At 54.7% G+C, this 25,839-nt stretch overlaps 1 protein-coding gene across 3 annotated transcripts in view; it reads left to right on the top strand.

Moving 5' to 3' along the window:
• LINGO1 (leucine rich repeat and Ig domain containing 1) overlaps positions 1-25,839 on the top strand; it is a 212,984-nt gene that overhangs the window by 2,095 nt on the left and 185,050 nt on the right. For 2 of the 3 annotated variants that reach the window (XM_011982686.1, XM_011982683.1), the window contains exon 1: positions 22,996-23,111. The gene's annotated coding sequence lies outside the window, so the exon portion shown is untranslated. Of the gene's footprint in view, positions 1-22,995; positions 23,112-25,839 lie in introns of those variants that run through there. The other variant, XM_011982679.1, reaches the window with a different exon arrangement.

Here is a 25,839-nt window from a genome sequence, read left to right as displayed (position 1 = left end):
CGGGGCGCCGGAGTCAGATGACCCCACCAGGGTCAGGCGGGACCGCTCGGCGACAGCTCCCAGGCCCGGGGCTCCGGAGGTTGTCTTTGCAGGCAGGCGGAAGACGCCGAGGTTGAGTTGGGGGAATGTGGAGACGTGCCCGGGCGTGTATGTGTGTGTCCCCGCGCCTTCTGCTCCTCGGGACCAAGGCTGGAAGAAGGGAACTCGCCGCAAGGCGCGCCCCACCAGACCTGGACCCTTAGGAGCTCCCAAAAGGCTAGGGATAGGAGGGGGCATCTCCAGGTGTGCCGGCCTGGTGCCCCATCCCTGCTTGGAGCCATGCCCCCGCGTGCCTCACTCTGCATTGAGGTTGTGGCTGTGCTTTGTACCCTCTCCCCTTGTGAGTCTCCTCCCACACTCTGGACCTGTGCTGGCTGCCTGAGGGAACCTCCCCACACCCCTAACTGCCAACCCAGTCGGTCCGTGGAAGATGGGATGGAAAGCTGTGGTCCAAGATGGTGCCCCTCTGGAGTGAGAGGCCCAAGGAAGGGTCTGGGGTCAGGACTCCTGCAGGCTCCTCATCCTCCTTGTTTCCAGGGCACGTTTTTCCTCCTCCAGGAAGCCTTCTCTGGTTGCTCCTGAGTCCTTCCATCTTGGACTTCCCTGGGGTTGTAACTGCCGGGATCCCAAGCAGCCCCCATCCATATGCCTTATTTCCTGCCACTCACCGTGTGAACCTGTGTGGTTAGAAGTCTTGATCTCAGCCTGGATGCTGCGTGGAGGGGTGTGGTGACTGGACCAGTCAGTATCTACCTGGGTCTCTGGAGCATGGTAATGTCTATGGTAATATCAGCTTTCAGGCTTAAACCTTACTTCCACCTCCATTATCCTTCTGGAATCTCTCAGCTACTTTGTGGAATGCAGGACTGCTGGGCAAGGTTCTTATCCATTTCACAGAGGAGGATTTTGTGGCAGAGATGGAGGTAGTCTTCTAAGTCTCAGGACAGCCCTTTTCCACTGCAAGGGTATCCACTGACCATGGTCTTTGGTGAGGCATGGAGGGCACCCAGGCCTTCTTTATTGACCTGGCAGCCAGGCTCCTGCTGCGTGTGACATGTTTACCTGGCCGGTGGCTGTTCTCAGCTGGAGGCAGTTGAGCAAAAGCTCCTGACCTGTGGGAGCTTTTAACCCTAGCCTGGTTAAATATGTGCTTCCTGGATTTGGGGCCAGATGCTGTCTGAGCTTCAGCTCCTGTCATCCTCTGCACAGCTCTGGGAGTTCACTGCCATCCTGGGGATCCGAATCACTCCCCACCCAGCCTGGCACTCTATGCTGGGTCCTGGCATTGTCCTTCTGTTTCGGCCTCAGAAGCCTTCCTACCCTCTCCATCCTAGAGCCCCTTTGTGGGCCAAAGATGCCCCGTGGAGATGTAAATGTGCACTGGGGGAATTGAAGGGGATTCTGGTGGCTATTGTGGCCACTTCCTCCCCAGGTGGCCCACCTGAAGAACAGGAAGTCAGAGCTGTCAGCCCCAGACAGGCTTCTGTGACTTGCCTCAGTCCTGCTGGCAGCCTGGAGTCATCCCCAGGGCCTTCAGGGTAAGAGTTGTTGCCTGGGAGTTACCACTGGGGGTGGGGTTCAGCCTGCTGGATCCTGGCGGTGACCTCCTCAGCCCCTGCTGGCTTCTCCCTGCCGGGAAGACTCTCTGCCTCTCCCCACTCCTCCCTTGCTGGGTCTGGCTGATAATGGCCTTTCTTGCCATTGTTTTTTTCTTCTCTCTTTCTCTGTCAGCTCCTCTTCTTCTTCCCCTGTGGCTCCCTAAGCTCCAGACTTTTGCCTCCCGAGTGTTGACCAAAGCTCTGGTTGACATCCAGATGGCTGGAGCATGGCAAGACGCCTAGCTTTGTTCCACCCCTATCATCCGTGCCTGCTTGAACCCCTTCCCCGATTCTTCTGGTATCTCCACCCCAACCCCAACCAACTCCAGCTAAATGAACCCTTCATTTGGGGTCCCACGCCATGGTGAGGGGGAGACCAGGGGCAGTTCTTTGGTCCCTGGTCTGTTCTACCAGGGGTGAAAATTCCAGCCAGGGGCTCCCAGCCCCTACTGGCTGCCCCCTTTAGGAAAACAGCCACTTCCCCACCCCAACCTCCTGACTGGGAGGGAGCAGTGCCCAGTGTGACCCCCTTAATTTCCCTCCCTAGGCAAGACCTGACCCTGCCATATTTGGGTTTTAAATTGTAAAAGTATTCTAACAAATCCAGTGATAAGAATGTATTGAGTGGGCTGGGCCGTGGGGTGACTCAAGGGGGGAAGACTGCCCCTGACCTCTCAGGCATACTTTTGTGGTCCTGAGAGCCACCCTGACCAGTCTCAGAGTTTTTTCCGTGGGCTTCTGGGGCCCACATCCCTGTTGCCAAGAACCACACCTTGGCTCTTACTCTCCACGGCCTGGAATCCTACCCTTGAGCCTCACTTCACCTTTGGAGGCATCTTCTGGCTTGAGACCTGGACTGAGTGCTGGGGAAACCAGTGAGGAGCCTGGGCCCCTCCCCGGATGGGCTCTCAAAGGGGAAACCGATTTGAACCCATGCCTCTGAGTATGAGTGAAGCCAGCTGGGTGACCCAGAGGCTCAGTGGGGGAGTGGCAAGGGGCTGTTTCAGAAGGAGGGGACTGGCAGGGCCTTGACCTGCTGAGATTTTCCAGCACTTTGTTGATGCTTAGTAAATATTTGTTGACTAAATGAGTGAATGGCTAATGTGAACCTGAGTGGGGGCTTGCTAGGAAGATGGCACAGCACTGGCAAAGGCATGGAGGTAGGAAGCGCTGGGCAAGGGTAGAACGTGTTTGCAGTGGAGTACTCATGGGAGCATGGAGAAAGTTGGCACCTGACAGAAGAGGATCCTCAGTGCCCATCTGAGGAGTGTGGGCTGATTCTGAATTCAGGGCTTGCAGAGTTGAAGTTCTGGAGGGACACAATTAGATTTGCAATATAAACCACTTCTCTGGTGGTCGTGGGAGGGGTTGTCCGGGAGCTGGGAAGACCTGGGTGGGGTGATCTAGGTTGTCAGAGTTGGGCGAGGGCTCACGATTCACCAGTCCCACCACCTGGGCATACAGAGGTGGCAAGTGTCTTGAAGTCATAGATGCAGCCTCCAGTACTGGCCCTGCCACTGTGTGCACTTCAGTAAGCCCCTGAGGCCCATGAGTCTGCCTCAGTTTCTGCGTCTGTAAAGTGGACATGTTTGTTTGTCTCCATGGATAACTGGTGTGAGTTTGAGTGGGAGTTTGTAACCTCGGAGGAGGGCTACAAAGGAAAAGGGGTAGAGGGCTGTTTGGCATTGCTATTTGATAGAGGAAGAGCTTGAGACCTAGAGCGGGGCAGTGACCAGCACAGGGTCACTAAGCAAGTTGGGAGCGGGCACTGCAGTGTCGGGTTTTTCTGGCTGTGCCTGTGCTTGCTGGGCAGGGGTGGGTGGGGCGGCCGGGGCCTCGGGGCCTCTGCAGAGGACGTCCTTAGGCAGTTGTTTCAGCACTCCAGCTGTCAGAGAGCATATGGGGCCATATGGCCACATCAGGGGAGGTGCCAGCCGCTGGAGGAGGGATAGCAGCTGCCACCATGGCCGTCTGGATCTATGTGGGCACTGCCAGCCACCAGGGTCAGGGCAAGAGGGGCCAAAATGGAACTTCGGTGTCCAGGATGGTTTGGACATGGAGGCTGGGCCTTGGCAGGTGGCCCAGTTCCAGCACCCGTCCGCCAGGGCAGCCAGATAGGCAGCTCCATGCCCAGGGACTGATCCAGTTAGCTCAAGGCCAGCTGTGCCAGCCACCCTCCTCATGTGCCCCTCCCAGCTCTCATGGCCTTACCATGGGGTGGCACCGTGCCTCTGGTGTTAGTGTCACTAGCCTCAGTGGAGTGTGTGTGTATGTGACTTGTCTCCACACCCTAAGCGCTGATTCTGAAGCTCTGAGACTTTGGGGTGTGGAGTGGCTCCTCAAATCAGCCTGGTGGATCCAGAGGGCCTGGGCTTGGATGCCAGATGAAAGTGGGTTTGAATCTTGGCTCAGCTGCTTCAGGCTGGGTAAGCTTGGACAAGTCACTTGACTTTACTGAGCCTCACTTTCCTCATGGGTGTCATGTGGGGATGATGTCTATCATAGCCCACTTGGAAGTAACGCGTGTAAAGCAGCCCCTGCCAACGGCATTGTAGGATCTCAGTAAATATTAGCTGATGTTTTGCCTTCTGCAGGAAAGGGAAGTGAGTCGTGTTGGAGTTTCAGTGTTCAGGTAGAAGTAAAGAGGAGCCCTATTATTATTATTTTCCAAGGTAAAATCTGCTTTGTAGTTTTGTGTTTTTATACTCCTTCTTTTGTTTAGTCCTCATGGTAGTTCTAATAAAGTAGACGGACAGCATTGTTCCATTTCACAGATGAGAAAACTGAGGCCATGGTGGGAAGTGAGTCTCCAGAAGCCACATAGTGAGTTAGGCTTGACCCAGTCTCTGGACTCCTGGTCCAGTGTTCTTGCTCCACAGTGAGGCTTCCCAAACTTCTGGGGTGGAGGCTGGGGGAGGAGTGGCTTTGTCTTCTGTCTAGACCAGCTTGAGGGTTCTAGAGACTCCCTTCTTGGCTCTGTTTCCATTATAGGTGCAAGGACAGGCTGTCATGATGACTGTTAGCCAGTCTCAGCTGGGGCTGGAATGAGGGATGCTCAATGAGGCAGCATCTGCTGTATTTCTCCTTCTGCCCCAGCACAGGGAGGGGCTGAAATTAGGGGGCTTCCTAGGGGGAGGCAGGAGAGCCCAGGGACGAGTGAGGGGTAGCCCTTCACCTCCCAGGCAACCCTGGCCATGCCAAGGCCTAAGCCTTATGGGGCAGGGTGGGGAGGGCGCTGGGCCTTGGTCCTTTCTGGTGTATCACCTTGGACAGATCACTGTCCCTCTTTGAGCTTCGGCTTTCCCCTTTGGACACTGGACAGAATGATCTCCCTGCCTGCCTTACAAGGCTATTTTTGAGGCTCTAATATGTATTTTTCTACATGGCAGGGCATTATAAAAACATGCTATTTCACGGCTGTAATTCCAGGACTCACCTGTCCTACAATTTGATGATCTATGATCATTCAATGAATCACTATTTGGGCATCTCCTCTGGGCCTGGCTGTGCTGGGTACTATGGGGACAGAGATGAGTAAGACCAGCTTCTGCCCTCTTGGGGCATGTAACCTGGTGGAAACCATAGACAGACCTTCCCAAGCCCAGGCTGGCTGTCACACTCTTACCCAACACCCTTCCAGTACTCTCTGTTACCTCCAGGCTAGTGTCCCGACTCCTCGGCACCTTGTACAACCTTATGTCCCAGCCCAGCCCTCTCCCTCACACCTCTCTGTGTCCCCAGGCTCCAGCCAATTAGGCCTGCTGTCGCTTTCCTCCTCCATGGTCCTTCCACCTGAGAGTTCTCCCCCATCTCTGTCCATGGAGATCCCACCCACTTTTTGAGGCTCAGCCCAAATGCCACATTAAAAAACCAAAAAACAAAACAAAAAAACCCTTCTGTTGGTCACCCCTTCTGGAAGCAGCCCATCCTTCCCCAGAACTCTGAGAGCGGTGTATCAGCTTTACATTTAGGAAACATTTATGATTTGCTGTGTACCCACTGCGTGCAAGGCCTGGGTGGCAGTTTGTTTCTTTTGACTTGGGAGCACCTTGGTGGCAGGGACTGGGCTTATCCATCTTGGGTTCCTTGGGCATGCCTGGGGGCCAACTAGGCTGATCGGGGGCCTGCAGTGCCTCCCTTGGGGCCTCTGTGGCCACTGCCACTTCCTCCCTGGGTGGTCCCTTGGGCCTGGGGATGTGGGCTGGGCCCAAAACATCTGTTTGAGAAGCTCCTGAGTTATGGGCTGCTTTGCTGCTGAGACACTCACCGTAGATACAGCCCTCCCTGTCCCTGATGGCTGTGCCAGGCTGGGGCGGGGCCACCCAGTCACTGGCCATACATAACTCTCCCCGATGAATTGCACGGCACTCAGCAATTAGCTATTGATCATTTGGGGTACTGATAACTCTCCATTATCGATCCACAGAGGCAAGCCTGGCCAGTGTTGGCGAGGGTCAGCTGGGCCTGGCTGGGAGACTGCAATCATGGCCACTTATTTCTGACCAGGAAGCTCGATAAACAGGAGCCAGAGAAAGAGACGCAAGCCCCCCTGTCTCCAACCCACACCACCAGGGTAGGGATAGGGGGCTGGGGAGGAGGGGGAGTTGGAACAGCTGGGGAGCTTTGCGCACCTCCTCCACCCTCTGTTCTCCTTCCTTATTTTGCTTCCAGTGTCTTCTGGCCCTGGGCCTCAGCTTTCCCATCTGTTAAGTGGAGATTTCAGTCTCTTTGTCCATGACACTTTGCCTTTGAATGAGATGCCCGGGCAGTTTCTGACTTGTCATCATTTCTGCTCCACAGGTAGGGACATTCTGAGGCTCTGGGAGGGTGGTGGCCACATGAGGATGGAATCAGTATCAGGACCCCCAGCCCCTGGCTGCTCTGCAGAGGACATGGAGAGCCTGGTGGGTGGGGGAGGTGTGGTCACAAGACAGCAGTCACCTCAATAAAGGGCAGCGTCTGGCTTCTGAATGTGTTAAGGCTTTTAAATGTGCAGCTAGGGCTCAGTGGAATTTGTGAAAAGCGATTTCTAGGGAAACAACATAAAGGAGATGGCGGGGGGAGGTTTAACCTACTTCAGAGACCCAGTTGCCTTTCAGGCTTACCAGGAGCACCAGGCATTGTGTGTGGGGCTTCTGCCTGGCTCACGTGACTGTGCTATTTTTTTTTTTTTTTAATTTTATTAGGAACATTTTCAGACATACGAAAAAGTAGAGAGAATAGTAGAGGGAACTCCCGTATACCCCTCATCTAGATTTAACAATTGTTGACATTTTCCCACATTTTGCTTTATCTATTTTTTCCAGAGTACTTTATAGACATCAAGCCCTTTTACCCCTAAATATTTCAACATCCATCTCTAAAAAATAAGATAAAATATTTCTGCCTAATCTTAAGTGGTCTCAATTTTTTTTTCATTTTATCCTTGGGAGATAAAGAATCTGATGGATGAGCAGACTGAGGCCTCTGAAGTGACTTGGCCTGTCCAAGGTCACATAGCAGAGAAGGGGAGGGTCCTCTGCAAAGGCCCTGAGGCCTCGGCCACCCTACCCACCCCTGTCCGGCAAGCCACAGGCACAGCCAGGAAAACCCCAGGCCGGAGTGCCTGCTCCCAACTTGCTTAGGTGGGATCTAGGAGGCAGGCTGAGGGTGTAGCCCGGGATTGGGCAGACACAGGAGAGGCGGGGGAGGGGAGAGGTGGTCTGGAGCTGGACCCCTCTGAACAGGTTCCCCCCGGCTCAGGCTGGAGATTCCACCTGGAAACAGGAAGTGACCCTCTTTTAGGTTAATTATCTCTCTTTCTTTTGTTTGCTGTGAGGATTAATCAGGAACTGCAGCGTCAGGAAAATCTAAAACAACTTCTTGTTTACTGTTTAATTTAGGAGAATGTTATCAGGCTCCGGCCATGCAGGGCCAGGGGAGCCTCTATTGGCACAAGCAGCTGGGCTGCCCCCACCGGCCTCCCTGTGGGAGCAACTGGGAAGGTGGTGGGAAGGCTGGCCTGGCAAGAGGAGTTGGGATCGGGTCTGGACAACTGTGGGAATTGGGGGTGTGTGTTGGGGGCTTGGGGCTGTGCCTGAGATCTGGGCTAGACCAAAGACTCTATAACCTCGGAACAGAAATGGGAAGTGAAACTCGAGGGGGTGAGCTTCTGGGGTACATGTGGACATCGGGGAGGGCCTCGGGCTGCCTGAGGCCATGTCGAGGAGCTCTCCTCTGTCCTCTGGCCTCCTGCCGGAGCCTGGACTCCTCCCTGGGAGGCTGCAGCAGGATGAGTGCCCCCTGCCAGCCCAGGGTAACTACAGGTCTCCCTGGGCTTCCCCGCCTCCTTGGAGCTAGGGTGATCCCTCCCCCAGCACTCTCCGATGCTTGAGACTTCCTGAGGGGTCCCAGAGGTCACAGGTATGGAGTCACAGAATGCTGGAACTAGAAGGTGTGCTTAGAGATGATCTCATTCCTCCTCTAGGTTCCAGATAGGAAACTGAGGCACAGGAAATGGCCAGTTCTGTTTTGGGTCTCACGGTGAAGCACTGCAGAGCCTTGGCAATAAGTCAGGTGTCTGGCTTCCCAGTACCAGGATCCTCTGCTTCCAGGCCACATGGGCTTGTCGTTCAGGACCCACTAGTGCTCCCCTGGGTACAGAGCCGGGAGGCTGGATCAGCTGTGGAAGGGCTGCCAGTCATCCCGGGGGGTGGGCCTAGGGTCTGCCCCCCTCTCTCTACCTCTCCCTCTCCTCCCTAGATTCCTGTGTGTTAGTGTGCACGTGTCTGAGTGTGTGCGTGTGTGTGTGAGCCTAATTACCCATGTATGTGCATGTGTTTGTGTGTGTGTGCATGTGTATGCGTGTGTGTGTGTTTCTGTGTGTGCCTAGTTACTTACCCGAGAGGAGAAGAGCTTTGCAGGTTGGGGAGGAGGCCTCAGTGGAATGTCCTGAGGCTCAGCCATCTGGGACTGAGACTGGTCTCCTGTCCCCTTCCCTGCCCCCACAGCAAGGAGGAGCGCCCCGATTAGTGCCAGGCTTACTGTTGGGCTTATTCTTGAGGTCAGTGGGGGAGGAAGGTGGGAGAGGCCCCTGGGAGAAAGGCTGCCAGAGCAGGAGTGAAAGGCAGAGACATCAGAATACCTCCTGATCCCAGCTCTCCAGCCCTGCAGCGCCACCGGACCCACAGCAAGCCTGTGTGTTCTCTGCAGTTGGGGAAGGAGAGGAAACGACCTCACGTCGGACGAGTGACTCAGTGGGAGCTGTGAGACAGAGGCACGCCGCCACCTCTCCTGGGCAGCTGTTTCTTCCCTGGCAAAATGAGGCAGGGGCTGGGTCTCTTCTGCTCTGAGAGCGAGGTGGGGAGGACGGGTCATGGCTGGCTGTAGGTTGGTCCTTCACCCCCCTGCCGGGCAGGAAGTAGACTGGAAGGGTCACAGGAGATAGCACAGGTCCTTGGTGTTCCCTCAGCACACCAGGCCTTCCCTCTGCTCTCCCAGTGCTGTGGGGGTGGGAGGAGGGCACCATACTTACAGTCCAGGAATCCAGTCAGGGCGGGGTCATAGCCTCTGTGTGTTCCCGCAGTGACTATGCTAGATCCCGGAGGGACCTGGAACAACGTTACCCTCATTTGTGTGTACAGCTGTTCTGCAAGGTGGGCATTATCGACTCCATTTTACAAATGAGGAAAGTGAGGCTTAGGGTGGTCCCCGCCTGGTTAGAAGTTGGGGTGAGATTTGAGCTCAGGACTGCCTGGCTTCCCCGGATCCTGCTGCCTTTGAGGCCTGGTTTCTGCTCCCAGCCTCATCACTGCCTGCTGCTCTGTGGGTCTTGGTGCTTGCCTTTGTCCAGTGGGGCTGGGAGGATGGCTGAGGGCTGACTTGCAGGCCTCAGGCTGGAGGGGATTCGTGCTTTTTGTCCCTCTGGGAGGCTGAACCTCCATTCACCTCCTCCACCTGGCCTGGCAGATTCTAAGGGCTCTGGATGAGACTTACCAGCGTTCTTGGAGGAATCCTTCCTAAGCCAAGCAAAATGGGAGAATCCTGGCCCTATGCGCAGGGATTGGGCCTCCATGCATGTGCAAAGCTCATTAGAGCTTCCAGTGCCTTTTGCTCCCAGCCGGCACATGTCTTCCAAGTGAGCATTTGTTAGGTGACTGCATGTGGAGTGGGAGCTTGAGTGCGCATATATGGGCCATCCGAGGCCTAGGGAGTCACACCTGAGGATTGAGCGTGAAACAGGGCAGGGGAGAGTTCACTGAACACCTGTTAAATGTTGGGCACAGTGCTAAATGCTTTACTTGTATTACCTCATTTAATCCTAACAATAACCCCATGAGATGTGCACTATTACTATCCCCGTTTAACAGATGAGGAAACTGAGGCTCAGAGAGATTGAGGGACTTGGTGGAGATCACGCAGCTAATGAATGGAGGACCTGGCATTTGAACATAGGAGCATTGCTTCTACAGGAGGCTGTGTCTGTGTGCCAGACAGAGGGGAGTCTGTGCTGCAGCTGGGACGAAGGCAGTGCGGTTTCAGGAAGAGGTGTCTGCTCTGTATTTGGAGGGCGGAGGTCAAGGGTCCAGCAAAAGTCCAGGTGAAGGAGGGGTTCAGCGGCAGAGGCCTGGGTGGCAGGCCAGCATTCGGGTCTAGGGCTGTGTGATCCTGGCTCAGCTTCCCTGCTCTGGGTCCATATCCGGAAACCTGCCTCACCTCCCTCTCAAGGCCTTTGCCCTGATACAGGAGTGCATCCTTACGCTCCTGTATCTGGGCAAAGGCCTTGCGGCGAGACTGAGTGTGGCTGCTCAGAAGACAGTCGGGGCAGTGTGCCACATTGGGGAGCATCTGCGGATGAGGCTGGAGAGGGGCCCAGGCTGTGCAGGCCTCCAGTGCCAGCCTGCAGTGGTGGATGTTCTCTGGATTTTGAGCAGGGGAGAATTGTGTCCAGGTCTGAGGTTTACAGGGATGGATCTCTGGTGGCTGGGGCGGTGGGCGGTGGGCGGTGGGGAAGGGGTGAGCGAGCAGCGGGCAGCTGGGGGCTTCTCTCCTTCCCTGAGCCTGCATGGGTAAGGCTCATCTCCTTATCTTCAATTCTTTCCCTCCCATTCCCTGCCTCCTAGAATGTGGAGCTGGGTGGGAAGCAGGGGAGGTCCCTGGCCTCTTCCAGGCCCCTCCCTCAGAGACTGTAAATATTTTGTCTTTACCGTCTCTGCTGCTGGAAATTGCTGCTTTTAACGCCTTTTTTTCTTTTGCTTGATACAAACGAATGCTGGAAAAATTCCGTGCCGGGCGCTCACTCTGTTGCTTCTGCTCGTGCCCAGAGTCCCCTCCAAAAACTCTAATTGCTTTTAAGCTGCGATAGTTGGCAAAAGCAATTTTCTTTACATTATGGAGGAAAGGGGAAAATCCACCAGATTTTCTTCTTCCTTTTTCCCCCCGTTTGGACTCTAACCTTTCGTTTTGAGTTCTCTGCATTGCTGCTGTGATCCTGGGAGAGAAATGGAGTAGAAGAGATGTGGGCAGGGAGTCAGGAACACCCATGAACAGGGAATTTTGCCTCTTTGGGCCTCAGTTTCCCCATTTACAAAGTGATTATATTTCCATTCATTCATTCACTAGAGGTTCCCTGAGCACATCCTTTTGAAGCAACTCGAGGGCCAGGACTGGCTGCTGCACCCGGGACAGAGCCTGGCACATAGTGGGTGCTCCATTGAGGCTGGCCAACTGGATAAACAGCTCCACTGGCAGCCAGGCACTTTGCCAAGCACCAGGAATGCACAGGATGGATCCAAAGCAGCCCCTGCCCAGGAGAGTTCACTGATTAGAGGGGGCACCACCACACAAACATAATAACTACATTAATGGGTTGCACTACAGGTGGGTCCTGGGTATGAGGAGCACAGAGCAGGGCATGCTGGGGGACTCAGGGAAAGCTGCAGGAAAGAGAAGCATTTGAAGGAGGGGTAGGAGATGGGATGAACTGGGCCAAGGAGGAGAGAATTCCAGACAGGAAACAGCATGCGAAGACAGGGAAGGGTGACCTCTGAGAAGCTGGGTGTGGCTGGAGCCGAGGCTGCCCACATGGGCCTGAGCTCCTAGGGAGAGCTTTGCATGGCAGGTGGGGAGTTTGGACTTGATCTCAAGGTAATGGGGAGCCCTGGAAGGGTTCCAAGGAGGAGACTCAGGCAGGGAAGATCCCTCTGGCTCCACAGTGTGGATGATGGGGTAGGAGAAATGCTGGCTGGGAGGCTGGTCACCACGAGCCTGGGGGGAGATGGGAGGATGGTGGTGTGAGTGTGAGACAAGCCTGGAGACCCAGATTCTGGCGCTCACTTCCTCTGCCTGTGCTGTGGGGAGAGGCACTCCAGGTCTTCCCTGGACCGGGGGGTCGGGATCCCCTAGGGTATCTGGGGAAGCAGGCGTCCAGTTCATAGGCCTCTGCCACTGTGGTCAGGTTTGCTTCATTCTCTGTTCCTCAAGTGTACAGCCCTTTACAGTTTATAAAGCCCACTCACCTCTGACCCCTAGGTAGATCTGAACACGGTCTCCTGGGGTGGGCAGAGCAGGATGCCCATCCCCTGTGGACAGATGTAGGTCAAGCTCACCCCAGGGCCCTGAAGGCAGGTGGGGAGGGGATTTGAACCCAGACTACTGCCTGCCCCACTTCTGCCGAGTACCCCTTTATCCCCGACCCTCTCCTCGCCTCTCCTCCTGAGCCCTGTGCTTCTTCCCTGTTTGCAGAGCGTGTGGGGCTTTTCAAAAGCATTAATGATAGAAAATAAATTGGAATCGGAGAGGAATCATCGCTGGGCATTCTCGGAGGGCCGCCTCTGCCCTCGCGTCTCTCAGCCATATTGAAGCCGGCAGCCAGACCAGAATATGAATGAGTCTGGGGCCAGCATTGCTCTTAATCTGCCGGGAAGCCCAACATGGTCAGACGGCACTCACCAGCAGCATCGCTGTTTGCAGTGAGGCCTCGGTGGCCGCTGGGCATCACCAACCAGGACTGATTTCTCCGGGATGGACTCACAGTCCATGGCTGCCAAGGAAAGGTGGAGGGAACCTCAAGCTTAGGTCCCCATTCCCGCCAAAGCCCTCTGCCGGGATCACAGCTCTGAGGTCAGCCCCGGGTGGGGTCAGGCATCCCTGCCTGAGGACAGAGGTACATGGAAGACCATCAGTGGCACTGGGTGTCTGTGTGATCTGGGTATTCAAGGCCTCCTGTGTGCCCTTGACCCTCTTGTCCTGTCTCCTTCAACAAACCTTCCTTGATCACTGCCCAGCTCACACTTTTTTCCATTTATAAGCTTCTTGTGGCCCTTGGGGCCTACAGGGACCTGGCAGGAAATGCGTGGAGCTGGCTGGGTGTGATGCAATACGGGGTGGTAGAGACTGTGGCAGCACAGAGGCACTGGGACCACCGGTTTGGAAGCCCTGCCATGGGCACTTCCACACGGTTTTGCTAAGTAGACAGTGTCCTTGCTCCACAGCCACGGCCCTCATCTGCCAACTAGCAGAGAGCCCCCTAGGGCAGGCCCCGGTCTCTGCCCTGCAGCTTGTCCTTCCATGGCAGACCCAGCTAGTCATGGGCTGGGCACCTGGGCAGGCCTCCCACAAAGCATCAGAGACTCTGAGGACCTGGGGAATCACTCAGAGTAACCCTCCTGCTTAGAGATGGGGAAACCGAGGCCCAGAGATGGAGGGTGGGTGGAAGGTCTCTGTTCTGCTCTTGTCAGATGGTGCACCCCTGCCCTTATTAATCTTCCCAGCAGGAGTAGGAGGGCAGTTTTTATACCTCTGTTTTAGAGAGGAGGAAACTGAGGCTCAGGGGGCTGGATCCAGGGAACACTGCAGGCCTGCATTTGAATTTGTCTGTTGGAACCCCAGTGCCGGCCATCTCTTTCTGGCAGGATTAGGGGGTGCTGGGGCATGTACAGAGTTCAAGAGGGACAAGGTGCATTTGTGCCCAGAGTAAGCCCAGACAAGGGTGGGAGGCCTGGGATCCTGGCTCAAATATACCACCAACTCCCTGTGTGACCCAGGCCAGGCTGAGGGAGGCCCTTGGAGAAGTCAGGGGCAGTAGGGGGGCCCACTGAGGCCATGTGGCCTGGGCTTGGCTGCCAGCCCTGCTCAGCCCTCCCATCCAGTCCCTGGCCTCCCTTGGCCCCAGGCTCATAATGAACCCTTTCACTCCTGTCATCTCTATGGTCACTATAACGTGAGAGGTGGTAACTGCAGTACCCAGGAGGGACCTGGAACTCTGCAGGCTCACTTAGCAGTGTGGGACAGCCCAGGCAGCCATTAGCCTGATGCAGCTGGGAAGCAGGAGGACGAGAGAAGGGGGCCTCAGGCCGCTGCTGGGTGGGTGGACTGCACAGACCCCTCAGCCCTCCAGCCTGGAGCCAGGCCCAGGCCAGCTGCACCCCTGCACATCCTTGCACAGACTCAGATAGACTCACATGAACCACCTTGTCTAGCGCCAGGGGTAAAATGGAGAAACTGAGACCGAGAGTCTGAGAATGAGACTCAGGGTTGTCGCTCGCTCACTCTGACCTCTGCCCATCCAGCCTGTGCTCTTGCCCTTCCTGATGGGGAGCTCACCCCTTACCCAGACAGCTTGCCTGCCTTGGACAGCTCCCTTCCCTCTCCGGCCATCAACTGCTAGTGACTCACCCAGGGATCCTGGCTTGGGGCCCGGGGCCACAGGACTTGCCCTAGTCCCTGCCCCCAGCACCCCCTCCTGATGTGTGGCACATATCGTGCCCCGAGTCTGCGTTCCTATGGGGGTGAGCCTTGCCCTGTTCCTGCCTGGTGCTTCTGGATCTTTGGGCTGGGGGCCCCTGGAGGAATCTGATGAAAGCCATGGCACTGTGTTAGAGACGGGGGCCCAGCCTCTCCTGCATGCATATTGTCATAGCCAGTTTTGTGCAGTTTTGGGGCTCACAGACCTCTGTAGTCCTCCCTTCCTGGGAACCCTGGTTGGAAACTTCTGCTTTACTCATTCCCCAGGTGACATGATTCATATCACCTGTTGTGCTACCTAGGATGAGATGCTAGGTGTCCCAGCACCCAGGCCACACCCTTTCTGCTCTATCCTGCTGCCTTAAGAAGGTCCCACTGTGTGTGGCTTAGGGGCTGAGAGCTGTGTGTATTAGGCTGTTCTTGTGTTGCTATAAAGAAATTCCTGAGACTGGGTAATTTATAAGGAAAAGAGGTTTAATTGGCTCATGGATCTGCAGGCTGTACTGGAAGCATGGTGGCAACATCTGCTCAGCTTCTGGGGAGGCCTCGGGAGCTTTTACTCATGGCAGAAGGTGAAGTGGGAGCAGGCACTTCACAGGGTGAAAGTAGGAGTGAGAGAGATGGGGAGTGCCACACATTCTCAAATGGCCACATCTCAGATCTATTGAGAACTCACTATCAGTAGGACAGCACCAAGTCGTGAGGGATCCACCCCTATGACCCAGCCACCTCCCTCTAGGCCCCACCTCCAACACTGGGGGTTACCTTTCACCATGAGATTTGGAGGGGCCATCCAAACTATATCACTGCGAGAACCCATTCATTCATTCTATAAACGTGGTTTTTTTCTCCAGATTTTTTGTTTGTTTGTTTTGTTTGGAGATGGGGTCTTGCTCTGGCCCAGGCTGGAGTGCAGCAGTATGGTCTTAGCTCACTGCTGCTTCAAACTCCTGGGCTCAAGCGATCCTGCCAGCTCAGCCTCCTGAGTAGCTGGGACTAGAGGTGTGTGCCACCACTCCTGGCCCAGTCTGTAACATTTGCGCCTGATGCCTCCTCTGTGCTAGGCCTAGGCTGGGTTCTAGGGTACAGAGAAGAACAAGACCATCCCCTACCCCTGGGGAAGCCAGACCTGTCAGCAGTCACAGCTTAGGGGATGAGGGTGGGACAGAGGTGAGCACAGGGTGGGTGTACCAGAGGGGCTTCACCCCAGCCCTGTAGGGAGAAGCTTGTTAGAGGACAGTGGGAACTGGTCAGGGAAGGCAGGCATCCCCCAGGGGAACAGAAGGTGCAAGCAAAGGTTTGCAGGCTCAGTTCTGTTGAGGAAGACAGGAGGCCCAATCTGATTGGAGGATAGTATTGGGAGGCACCGGGGTCGGGTGTGAAGCTGAAGGCCACTTGGGGATGGGTCCCAGGGGGCCTGACGGGCCCAGTAAGGAGTGTGGGCAGGAAACAGTAGGGAGCCATAGAAGGTTGTGGAGCAGGCAGCCATGTGGTTGGATCTGCATTTTGGAGTGCTCCCCTGGCAGCTGCAGATGGAACATGGGTGAGTGTGGAGGTGGGAACAGGAGACCACCAGGAAGCTGTGTTATTTGCAGCTCGGACCCAGGTAGAGAGTGTCATTCACCACTCATCAGGAGGAGTTTGCTTGTCCCCGTAGCCCCTGCCTCCTGGAGGCAGGTGGAACACGAGCTGTGCAAACAAACGTTCAAGGGAAGGGGGCCTTCTGGAACTGGAGGGGGCCTTGTACTCCTTCTGGGCAGTTTTCTCTGCATTTTTGATTGACTCACAAGTGGGAGGGGTATTTCCAGAATGGCGTGGTCTCTGCAGTTTGCCACCTGCTCCTGGCCCCTCTGCAGGCCTGCTGGCTGCCTATACCTCCTAACATACACACAAACATACACGTACACCTTGGGGAACAGCCGGGGGCACATGACACACCACACACACACTATGCACACTTATACATGGGTCTGCTGTGTTCCTCTCCCTCCAAACACACACATGCTTTCCCTTTGCTGTCATCTCCGAGAGTGACAACACACATACGCACAGACTGATTCTAGATTACAGACATGCCTCTATACCACTTGGAGCCCGCACACCCTCCAGAGTTCACCTCCGCAGACCCACATGTGCCCTCTGCCTGTGAGCACCACATACCTGCATGCCCCAGCCACCTCCACGCGCCCCATTGGCTCATCTCCCCACTCTCTGTACATAGAGGGAGAAACACACCCCAGCTTCTCCCTCTTTCCCTCCCTCTCTCTCTCCCTCCCTGCAGCGCTGGAGCCTTGAAGCCCACCCTTTCCTGGAGTTTTCTGCAAAGGCCCTGTCTATGTTCCCTTTACCCCAAGGGCTCTCCTCAGCCCCAGTTCTGGATTCCCCAGGACTGTGATCATCTCAGGGTTTTCTGAACACCTAGAGAAACCCCTGACCCTCGCCTGGGACTGTGTGGGTCTATTAGGTGTGGGTCCACAGCCTAATACACACCCTCCTCAGCACAGAGCCATGCAGAGGAGCTACAGGCCCTGGCTGCCGGTGTACCTTGAGCAACCTTCTGCCCCTTTGGACGTTGGCCTGGGGGAGCATAGGCATGGGTTCCACAGTCTCCAGCTGAGGTTCTCAAACTGGTCCTAGAGCCCTAGTGTTTCCAGAACGGGCCTCGGGGATACGAGGGTGGGGCTGGGGCTGGATGGGGCTGAGTGGATGGGTGTTGGTCCCCTCCCACTTCAACCAGCCCTGCTTAGATCTGCATTTCCTATTGGGGTCTGAGAAGGATTAAAAAAACCCATTAACTCTTTATTGATTTTGTTTGTCTGATTACAATAGAAGACCCAACAATACATTTGTGGAAAACAGAGGCCATGAAAGCCCCCTTGTCCTACCGCTGGGAGGTGATTGCTGTAAATCCTGGCGTATTGTCCTCCAGCCTTTTGGGGCATATAGCAACAAATCGTTAATTACAGAAATGGGCTCATGCTGAAATAGCATTTTACAGCTTGATTTTTTCTGTATTGTTATACATAGACATGCCTCATTCTGTCAGATGGCTGCAGCGTGTTCCATAGCGTGGACATGCCATATTTTATTTGAACTTTCCCTTATTGATAAACGTTTAGGCCATTTCGAATTTCTTTTTCAGTCTTACCAGCAGTGTTTCCATGAGCATCCTTGAGCATGTATATCTGAGTGCTTGTGCTATTATTTTATGGGAGAGGCTCCTGGAAGTGGAATTACTAGGTTGTGGATTGTGTGGGTTAAAATGTTAACCAATATTGCCAAATTACTCTTCCAAATGTTGGGCCAACTCCCCCTCCCTCCAATGGTCTGGGAGTGCTCATTTTCCCACATCCTTGCCAGCACTGCTTGTTATCAATCATTTAAATTTTTCCCAATCTGATAGGCAAGAAATGGTAGCATGTCGCTTTCATTTGCATTTCCCTGGTTGCTAGTGAGATAGAACATCTTTTCATGCATTTATTGGCCAATTTAGTTCCTCCTCTGCAGATTTCTAATTCACTGCCAATTTTTCTCTTCTTTTGTCTTTTTTCTTATTGATTTGTAGGGGCTCTTTGCATATTAGTGATATTTTCTTCCATTGTCTCATTTGCCTTTTAACTTTGTTTATGTGTCTTTTGCCGTACGGATGTTTTACACATTTATGTACAGTGGTTGGATTTGTTGAAATTTCACTTTATGGCTTCTGGATTTAATGTCTGGCATAGAAATGCTTCCCCCACTGCATCAGATTTCATTTCAAATAAGAATTTTATTGCTGAAAAATCTTTGCAAAGCCCTGGTTTGTAGGCTCCTTCCCAGCTGTGTGTCTGTTCCTCTCGGCAGCTGCAGGCCTGGCTCTTGGGGAGGGGAGGGTGGCCCTATCCGTCCATCCATCTTCAGCTCTCTACTCTCCCTTTGTCCGGCTGGCTTTGGGGTCATTGCTGCTCTGTCTCTCTCAGAGCCTCTGTCTCTCGTATGCTCTGCCCCCACTCCTCTGTCTCTGCTGTTTTCCCTTCCCCAGTTGGTTTCCTATCAGGCAGCAGTAACTAGGGACGTGAGGTGGCAGTGGTGGCAGCCCTTAGTGGGTTGGGGACAGGATGGCAGCTGTCATGGAATGTGCCCCCCTTGCCCTCCACCTGCCAGCCTAGCCCCAAGTCATGTGGGCTGGCAGGGGAAGCCCTGGCCTGGTTCTCTCTCTGGAAGAGACTCTTCCTGCCAGAGCCCAAGGGAGGGCCCTGAGCCAATCCTAATCCCTCCTCCATCAGGAAGCCTTCCAAGACAGCTTCTTCTCCCTTCCCACAGCTGTGGACCTGGCCCTCCCGTCTTTCCTTGCTGGTCTTTCCCCGTCCTGCGTTCTCAGTGCTGAGCTCCCCGGAGTCCACCTGGCCACCTCTTAGGGCCTTGGTTTCCACCTGTGTAACATAGGTCCTGGGCGGCTGTCACAGCCACTGGGAGACATGGCACACACAGAACTGGTGGGTCTTCCAAGCCAAACTCTGAAAGGTATTGCGTCTTACTCTCTCCATACAGCCCCATCCCCCCACCAAAAAAAAAAAAAAAAAAAAACCCAGCAAAAATCACAGGAGAGAGCTTGCATGCTGCTGACAAAGAGACAGGGACTTGTACTCCTTCCGTCAGGATGGTGGCCAGCGGGGCCACCCCAGGTGCAGTGTCATGCCTGGCTCCTGGGAGGTGCCCAGGAAAGAGAGAGAGAAAGGGCAAGGACCTAATGAACAATGTGGGAGCTGCTGAGGCTGGGGAGGAGGAGGGAAGTCTGGGGCCCACATTCTTTGAGTTACTTCTGGCTAGCAAGGCACTTTCCTCATAGTCCCTCATTCCTGGGGCCTGGGGTGCTAATGAGAAATACCCTCCCTTTACCTTCTGGAGGTGTGGGCCCCAGGTGGACTGTAGGGGGTCCTTGGGCTAGGGGAGCAGCTGGGAGAAAAGTTGGGGAAACTCAGAGGTCTCTTAGAAGCATGGCTCAGAAGTGCATAACCTAAAACTCTGAGGGACCCTTCCCCGGGCTCCTGCAGTCTCTGGCCTTCTGGCCTGGCACCCACCCTCTGATCATGATGGTCTGTCTCCTCTGAGCAGGAGCAGTGTCCTTTATATCTCCCTGTTCCACTGACCAAGCGCATGGTACATACACAGAAGTAGAATCAATTAATGAGGGAATAGCTAGGGGTATTGATCAGAGGGCTCAGGTCTGGGCAAGAGGAGATCTGGGCTCTGGGCTTGGCTTTTTGGTTGACTTTCTGTGTGACCCTGACCCTGGTTGGACCTCAGTCTCCCCATCTGTACAGTGGGCATGGGCCTCTCAAGCTCTGTGATTGTGCTCCATGTTGTCCAGAGCAGGCACAGGCCTACATGACATACACACCCAGCACACATGCCAGGGCCCTGCTTTCTGATCAGTGTTTGCTGAGTGTGTGCTGGGTGCCAGCCCCGCTCAGTGCTGAACCCTTTGTCAGAGTCCTTGGATAGCTGTTTCTGTGGAGGTCTCACATTCTCCAGGGCATTTGTTCATTCTGCTGAACACACAGGCTACACAGGCTGAGAGCTCCCTGGGCTCCACTGAGGTGGCAAGGAGCCAAGAGGGCGGGTAGGAGGCCCCCAACCTTGGCTGCAGCCCCCTCCACCCTCCTTGGCTGTGAGGCCTGCAGCTGGGCTTTCATGTCTTTCTTGGGACCTGGCACTCCAGCAGACCTCGTGTCCAGGAGAGTGCCCGGCTCCCACTGCATCTCCTCCCCTGCCCCAAATCATTGTCATGCTCTGCCTGTGGTCCCATTTCCATAGCAACTCCTTGTGATGCCACAGAGGAGAGTGGGAGCTTTAGGAAGGTTTGGAAGATTTGGGGGGAAGGGAGCGGGAGGCCCATTCATTGTCTTGGAGTGTGGCAACTGGGGGCGCGGAATGGCACTGTGGGGATGGCTTACCCTGCCAGCTCAGGTGGAGCTGGGCTCAGGGCTGCCAGCCAGGTGGTCTGGAGGCCTTCCAGGGACAGGGTTGCCCGGGTTGGCCTGGGCCTGGTTGGCTCGTGCCAGTCTATCGGGATCCAGCTCGGGAGGCTGCTGACAGCGCCCCTGTCTGGCTAGACCTGGCTTGGGGTACGTGGGCCTGAGGAGCTGCCCAGGCTCTGCTACCCCTCTGTCCCAGGCTGGCACCGCTATGTTCTGTCCTGTCCTCCAGAATCAGCAACTAGTGGGAGGTGCATGCAGGGCTGGCTGGCAACAGGGGCCTAGTTTGGGGCTGGTGAACCGTGGGGCTGGACAGGCCTCTCTTCCCTGGTCCGGGCTGCTTCATGGCTCTGTTGTCAGGATTGGAAAGCCAAAGTGGGCCCTGGAGCCTGCTCAGCACCCATTTCTCTGCCTCCTTGGAGAAGTCTGCAGCCCATAATATAGGAAGACCCTAGCCTCAAAGCATCTCCTACATCTTCACCTACCATGCGGCTAGAAATTCCAGCATTTGCATCTTAGATTTGATAGAATGTTAATTCTGGGAGGGACCCTGAGGGCTTTTCCATCTTCTGCCCACATTGTAGCAGTCATTTGGAGCCCCATCTGCCCATCCTTCCATCAATCCCATCCGGAAGGCCTTGTAAATGACCCTGGGGACCTAGGCCAGTGCTGGATGGCACCCAACAGGGAATGGAGCAGAAAGGAGGGGCTGGTCTGGCCCTCCAGGGCAGGTGGAAGCTGCTTGCCCTCTCAAGGGCTGCCGGGAACCAGGTGCTGGGTTCGATGCCAGCTTCCTGAGCTTCCCTTTCACCATCACGGTTGAAGCCACCCCTGGGCACCACCTGCACTCGTGTTTTCTTAATCCTTGTCTTCGTATTGACTTATGTTTGAAGGTGGATTACCATGATGCTCCCCAAGCACACATCCAGGAAATCACACCTGTGATGTGCCTGTCATTTTTTTTTTCCAATACACAGAAAGAGAAACACGTAACTATGAAAATGAAAACATTTGTCTGCACACCACGAAATCCCCTTGTGCACTCCCAGAAGCATGTGTCTCCTACTTTGGGAAACACAGATCTGATTGAAACCTCTCTGCAGCAGCTCAGAAGGAGATTTGGGACTTCATCTGAGAGGTTGAGGAAACTGAGGTACAGAGGAAGAAGCTTTGCCCAGAGCCACCTGGCCAGGTGGAGGGAGAGCCAAGAGTTAACCCGCCTCCTTGGACTTTGAGCTGAGGTTATGTCCTGCACTATAGAGGCCTCAGAGCCTTGCCAAGGAGCCAGAACTTCCTAGCACCCTCCCTTACTCACAGAGGACGGAGCGTCTGGTCTAGAGGAACCCTTGGAAAATACGTGATGAAGAAATAAAGCAGGGTGGCTGGGCATGATGGCTCTGCCGATAATCCCAGCACTGCGGGAGGTCGAGGTGGAAGGACTGCTTGAGGCCAGGAGTTTGAGACCAGCTTGGGCAACATAGTTTACAAAAAAATTTAAAAATTAGCTGGGCATGGTGATACACACACCTGTAGTCCCAGCTCCTTGGTAGGCTGAGGTGGGAGGATCGCTTGAGCCCAGGAGTTTGGGCTACAGTGTACTATGATGGCACCACTGCACTCCAGCGTGGGTGGCAGAGCAAGACTCTGCCTCTTAAAAAAAAAAAAAAAAAAGGCAGGAAAGGCTGGGGAATGGGAGGGTGAGTAGGTGGGGGTTGGGAAGTTGAGGCTCAGGCCCAGGGAGAGGCACCCCGGTGCTGCTGCCCATCATCCCCTCTCAGGGGTCAGACTGCGGCCTGCCTCCTGTGGCCTAGTTGGGGAGGAAGGCAGGCAGTGGCATTGGCTGGACACCTACTGTGAGCCAGGCCATGTGTCCCTTCTCTCTTTCTTTTTTTTTTTTTTTTTTTTTTTTTTTTTTTTTTTTTTTTTTTTTTTTTTTTTTTTTTTTTTTTTTTTTTTTTTTTTTTTGAGACGGAGTCTCGCTGTGTCTCCCAGGCTGGAGTGCAGTGGCGTGATCTCGGCTCACTGCAAGCTCCGCCTCCGGGGTTCACGCCATTCTCCTGCCTCAGCCTCCCAAGTAGCTGAGACTACAGGCGCCCGCCACCACGCCCGGCTAGTTTTTTGTATTTTTAGTAGAGACGGGGTTTCACCATGTTAGCCAGGATAGTCTCGATCTCCTGACCTCGTGATCCACCCGCCTCGGCCTCCCAAAGTGCTGGGATTACAGGCTTGAGCCACCGCGCCCGGCCCCTTCTCTCTTTCTATCTTCCCAGCAGTCCTGGCAGGAGAGATGGTATCTCCCTTTTATGGATAAGAGAAGTGGCTTTCCCAGGGCCACAGAGCCGGTTGGTGGGAGAGGCGTAGTCAGACTCCAGCCTGCCTGGGGCCACAAACCCTGCCCTTCCCAGAGCCCTGCTTGCCCCCAGCTAGTGTCATGAGTGTGTGTATGTGTTGCACAATTGACACATCTATGTGTGTAAGCATGAGTTTGCCAGTGAATGAGAGTACATGTGTGAGTGTGTGCAAGTGTGTGTGTGTCAGAGAGAGTGTGTGGGAGATGTATGAGTTTCTGATGGCTCAGCCAGGCGGGATCAGACCCCATTTGCAGGCGTGGCCCCCACTGCACCATGACCACCTGCTGCCCTGCTCTAGCTGACAGCCGCCTCTTCTTTCTCTGCACAGCCTCTGGCAGCCACAGGCCCTGAGGCTCCAGTGCCCAGAGGCAGAGAGGGCAACTGAGTCCAGCCCAGGCTGAGCCCTGCCCAACTGTGCTCCCCAGACACCCACCCAACCCGAGGTAAGATGCCACTCTGGGCAGCGGGGCATGGAGGGTGTGGGGTCTGTAGGGGAGGCTGTCATGGAGCCCTCTTTCTGGGGCTTTCCCCATCTCTCCCCCACCACATGCAGCCATGCTCAGGAGGTTGCTGTGGCGGTGCCACTTGCCGCCAGCCCTTGCTGTAGCAGGGCTCTCCGGCAGGCAGCTTGGAAGCCTGGGGCGTTCTTCCCAGCAACTGGGTTTCATGGACAGTTCCGGCTAATGGGTTCCCACGTGGCATGGGAGGTCTCTGAGGGCAGGCTGCAGGGCTCTGTCCTTGGTCCTGTCACATTGTTGACCAAATGTGTGCCTGACTTCAGGTCGGGAGGGAGCCAGAAGATGTGGACTGAGACAATCAGGGTCCAAGGAACTGTCAAGAGGCTGACATTGGCTTTAATGTGTGGAGTTTAACAGGGTTCCACACCAGAGACAGCGTGCGGGTCCAGACACCTTCAGGGCAGGATGAGGCTTAGACCCCAGGTGTGTTTGTGCGACAAGCACTGGCAGCCAGGTGACCTTGGTTCTCTGTGAACAGAGCAGATGGGTTCTTGAACTGTATCACGAGGAGTAGGATCCCCAGAATGTGGGAGGTAACAGGTCTTTTCACTTCATGGTCCGTGTGAGGGGATGTGGAGAAATGACAGTAGGATCCCCAGAATGTGGGAGGTAACAGGTCCTTTCACTTCATGGTCCATGTGAGGGGATGTGGAGAAATGACAGCGTGTCCCAGAGAAGTGGGAGATGGGGAAGGAGGGGGACCTGGGTTGCTGCCTGGCTTGACCCCTGACTTGCTCATGACCTTGGACAAGTCACCTCTACTCCATATCTGGGCCAGTCCCCTGTTCTTGACAGGCCTCTGTCACCCATGAGAGGGCTGCAGAGGGACTTCGCTAAACAGAGGGAACAGTAGGGTGTGCTTGGGGCAGCAGGCTGGCCTGGCGTATTGTCCTTATTTTTCAGAGGAAGAAGCCTGGTGGCAGGCCTGGACTCCCTTCTCCTGAGGGATTGGGTGACGGTTGTGTGTGGCTGAGGCTCAGCTAGCCCTGCCCTCACACTGGGAAGCTGGTGGGAGCAGAGGCCTGGATTTCCTTCCCAGGCACTAGGCCTTGCTTGGAAGCCCAATTAGCACCATCAAAATATTTCTGCTTTGGGAAGCTGAGGCGGGCAGATCACAAGGTCAGGAGACTGAGACCATCCTGGCTCACATGGTGAAACCCCATCTCTACTAAAAAAAATACAAAAAATTAGCAGGGCATGGTGGTGGGCACCTGTAGTCCCAGCTACTCGGGAGGCTGAAGCAGGAGAATGGCGTGAACCCGGGAGGCAGAGCTGGCAGTGAGCCAAGATCGCACTCCAGCCTGAGCAACAGAGCAAGACACAAAAAAAAAAAAAAAAAGATATATATATATATATATTTCTGCTAATTAGTTGGCTCTGGGTAGAATGAGCAACTAATTAGCCTCTCCAGTTTAACCTGTAATTGCTGCTGGGAGATGGGTGAGAGGGTAGGGTCAGAGTTGTCTGTGCAGCAACTGGCGTGACAGGGGCAGGGGGCAGGGGCGTGAGCAGCCTCCCCACTGCTCAGGGAGACGGCAGCACCCACAGGCACCACAGCCCGGGGGCATGGGGAGTTCAGTGGGCAGGGAGATGCAGGTGGGAACTGATGCAGGGCAGGAGGGCCACAGTCAGCTGGGGGTCTGGCAGGGATTGTTGGAACAGGTGACACCTGGGCTAAGCCTTGAAGTCTGTAAGGTGCTTTTCAAGCATTTTATTTTTCTGGTTATAAAAAAAGTAATGTGTGTTCTCTATAGAAAAGTGTGAGCGATGGGTGTTTAGCCCGTCAGTCTTCTACAAAACATGTATTTATGACATAATTGGGATCAAGCTGTACTTACTATTTTCTAACTTGCCTTTTGCACTTAATCCCATACCAAGATCATTTTCCTATCATTCAATACTCTTCTATAATGTGATTTTTAATGGCAGTGTAATGTTTCAGCCTGCGTGTACCATAGTGTGTTTAGCCAATTCTCTGTTGTGTATTTTGGTGGTTTCTGATGTTCTGTCATTATAAATAATGCCTGAATGAAGGAAGTCATGGATGTAGGGTTGTGATGGGCAGGGAAGGTTTAGGGTGGCAGGTTAGGTCCAGCCTGAGCAAAGGTGCAGTGGTAGGGGAGTTTGGAATGTGTCTGGGGAGTGGCGGGGCCAGAAGGGGCCAGGGCTGGCATGGAGCACTGGAGGCTTGCACCGGAGGCTGAGGAATTGGAGCTTCACTCAGCAAAGCTCTAAGTTCTTGGAGAAAGCTCAGGTTTGTCCTTGCTGCCCTGCTTCCATTGCTGTCTCCCTCGGTGCTCCAGTGATTGGAGGGGAGGAAGCAGGGTGCTGTGTGTTTGGGAGGAAAGGGCAGGCAAAGCTGGGATCCCAGATGACCTCTCCCTCACTGGTGGGATCTGTGGTATTTAAACCAGGCCCCTCTGCTCTGTGGGGAGCCTTGCCCAGGTCTCCTCCTGCCAGGCAGGAGGGATGCAGGCACCAGCTCTGAACACTTACAGACTCCTGGGTCAGCACAGCTGGTCAGACCAGCCTCTCCTTCATCCCCTCACTGGGCAGTGGCTTATGACAGGGACCCTGGAGGGCCAGGGAGGAGGCTGGAGGTGGTTTGTCGTCTCTTCCAGGAAGCTTCCCTGACCTCTGCGTGGAGCTGTGG

The sequence above is a fragment of the Mandrillus leucophaeus genome, unplaced genomic scaffold (genome assembly GCF_000951045.1).
Source record: "Mandrillus leucophaeus isolate KB7577 unplaced genomic scaffold, Mleu.le_1.0 Scaffold241, whole genome shotgun sequence".
Lineage (NCBI taxonomy): Eukaryota > Metazoa > Chordata > Mammalia > Primates > Cercopithecidae > Mandrillus > Mandrillus leucophaeus.
Note: the sequence above shows the minus strand (reverse complement) of the source record. Positions and strands in the feature narration are given on the sequence as shown.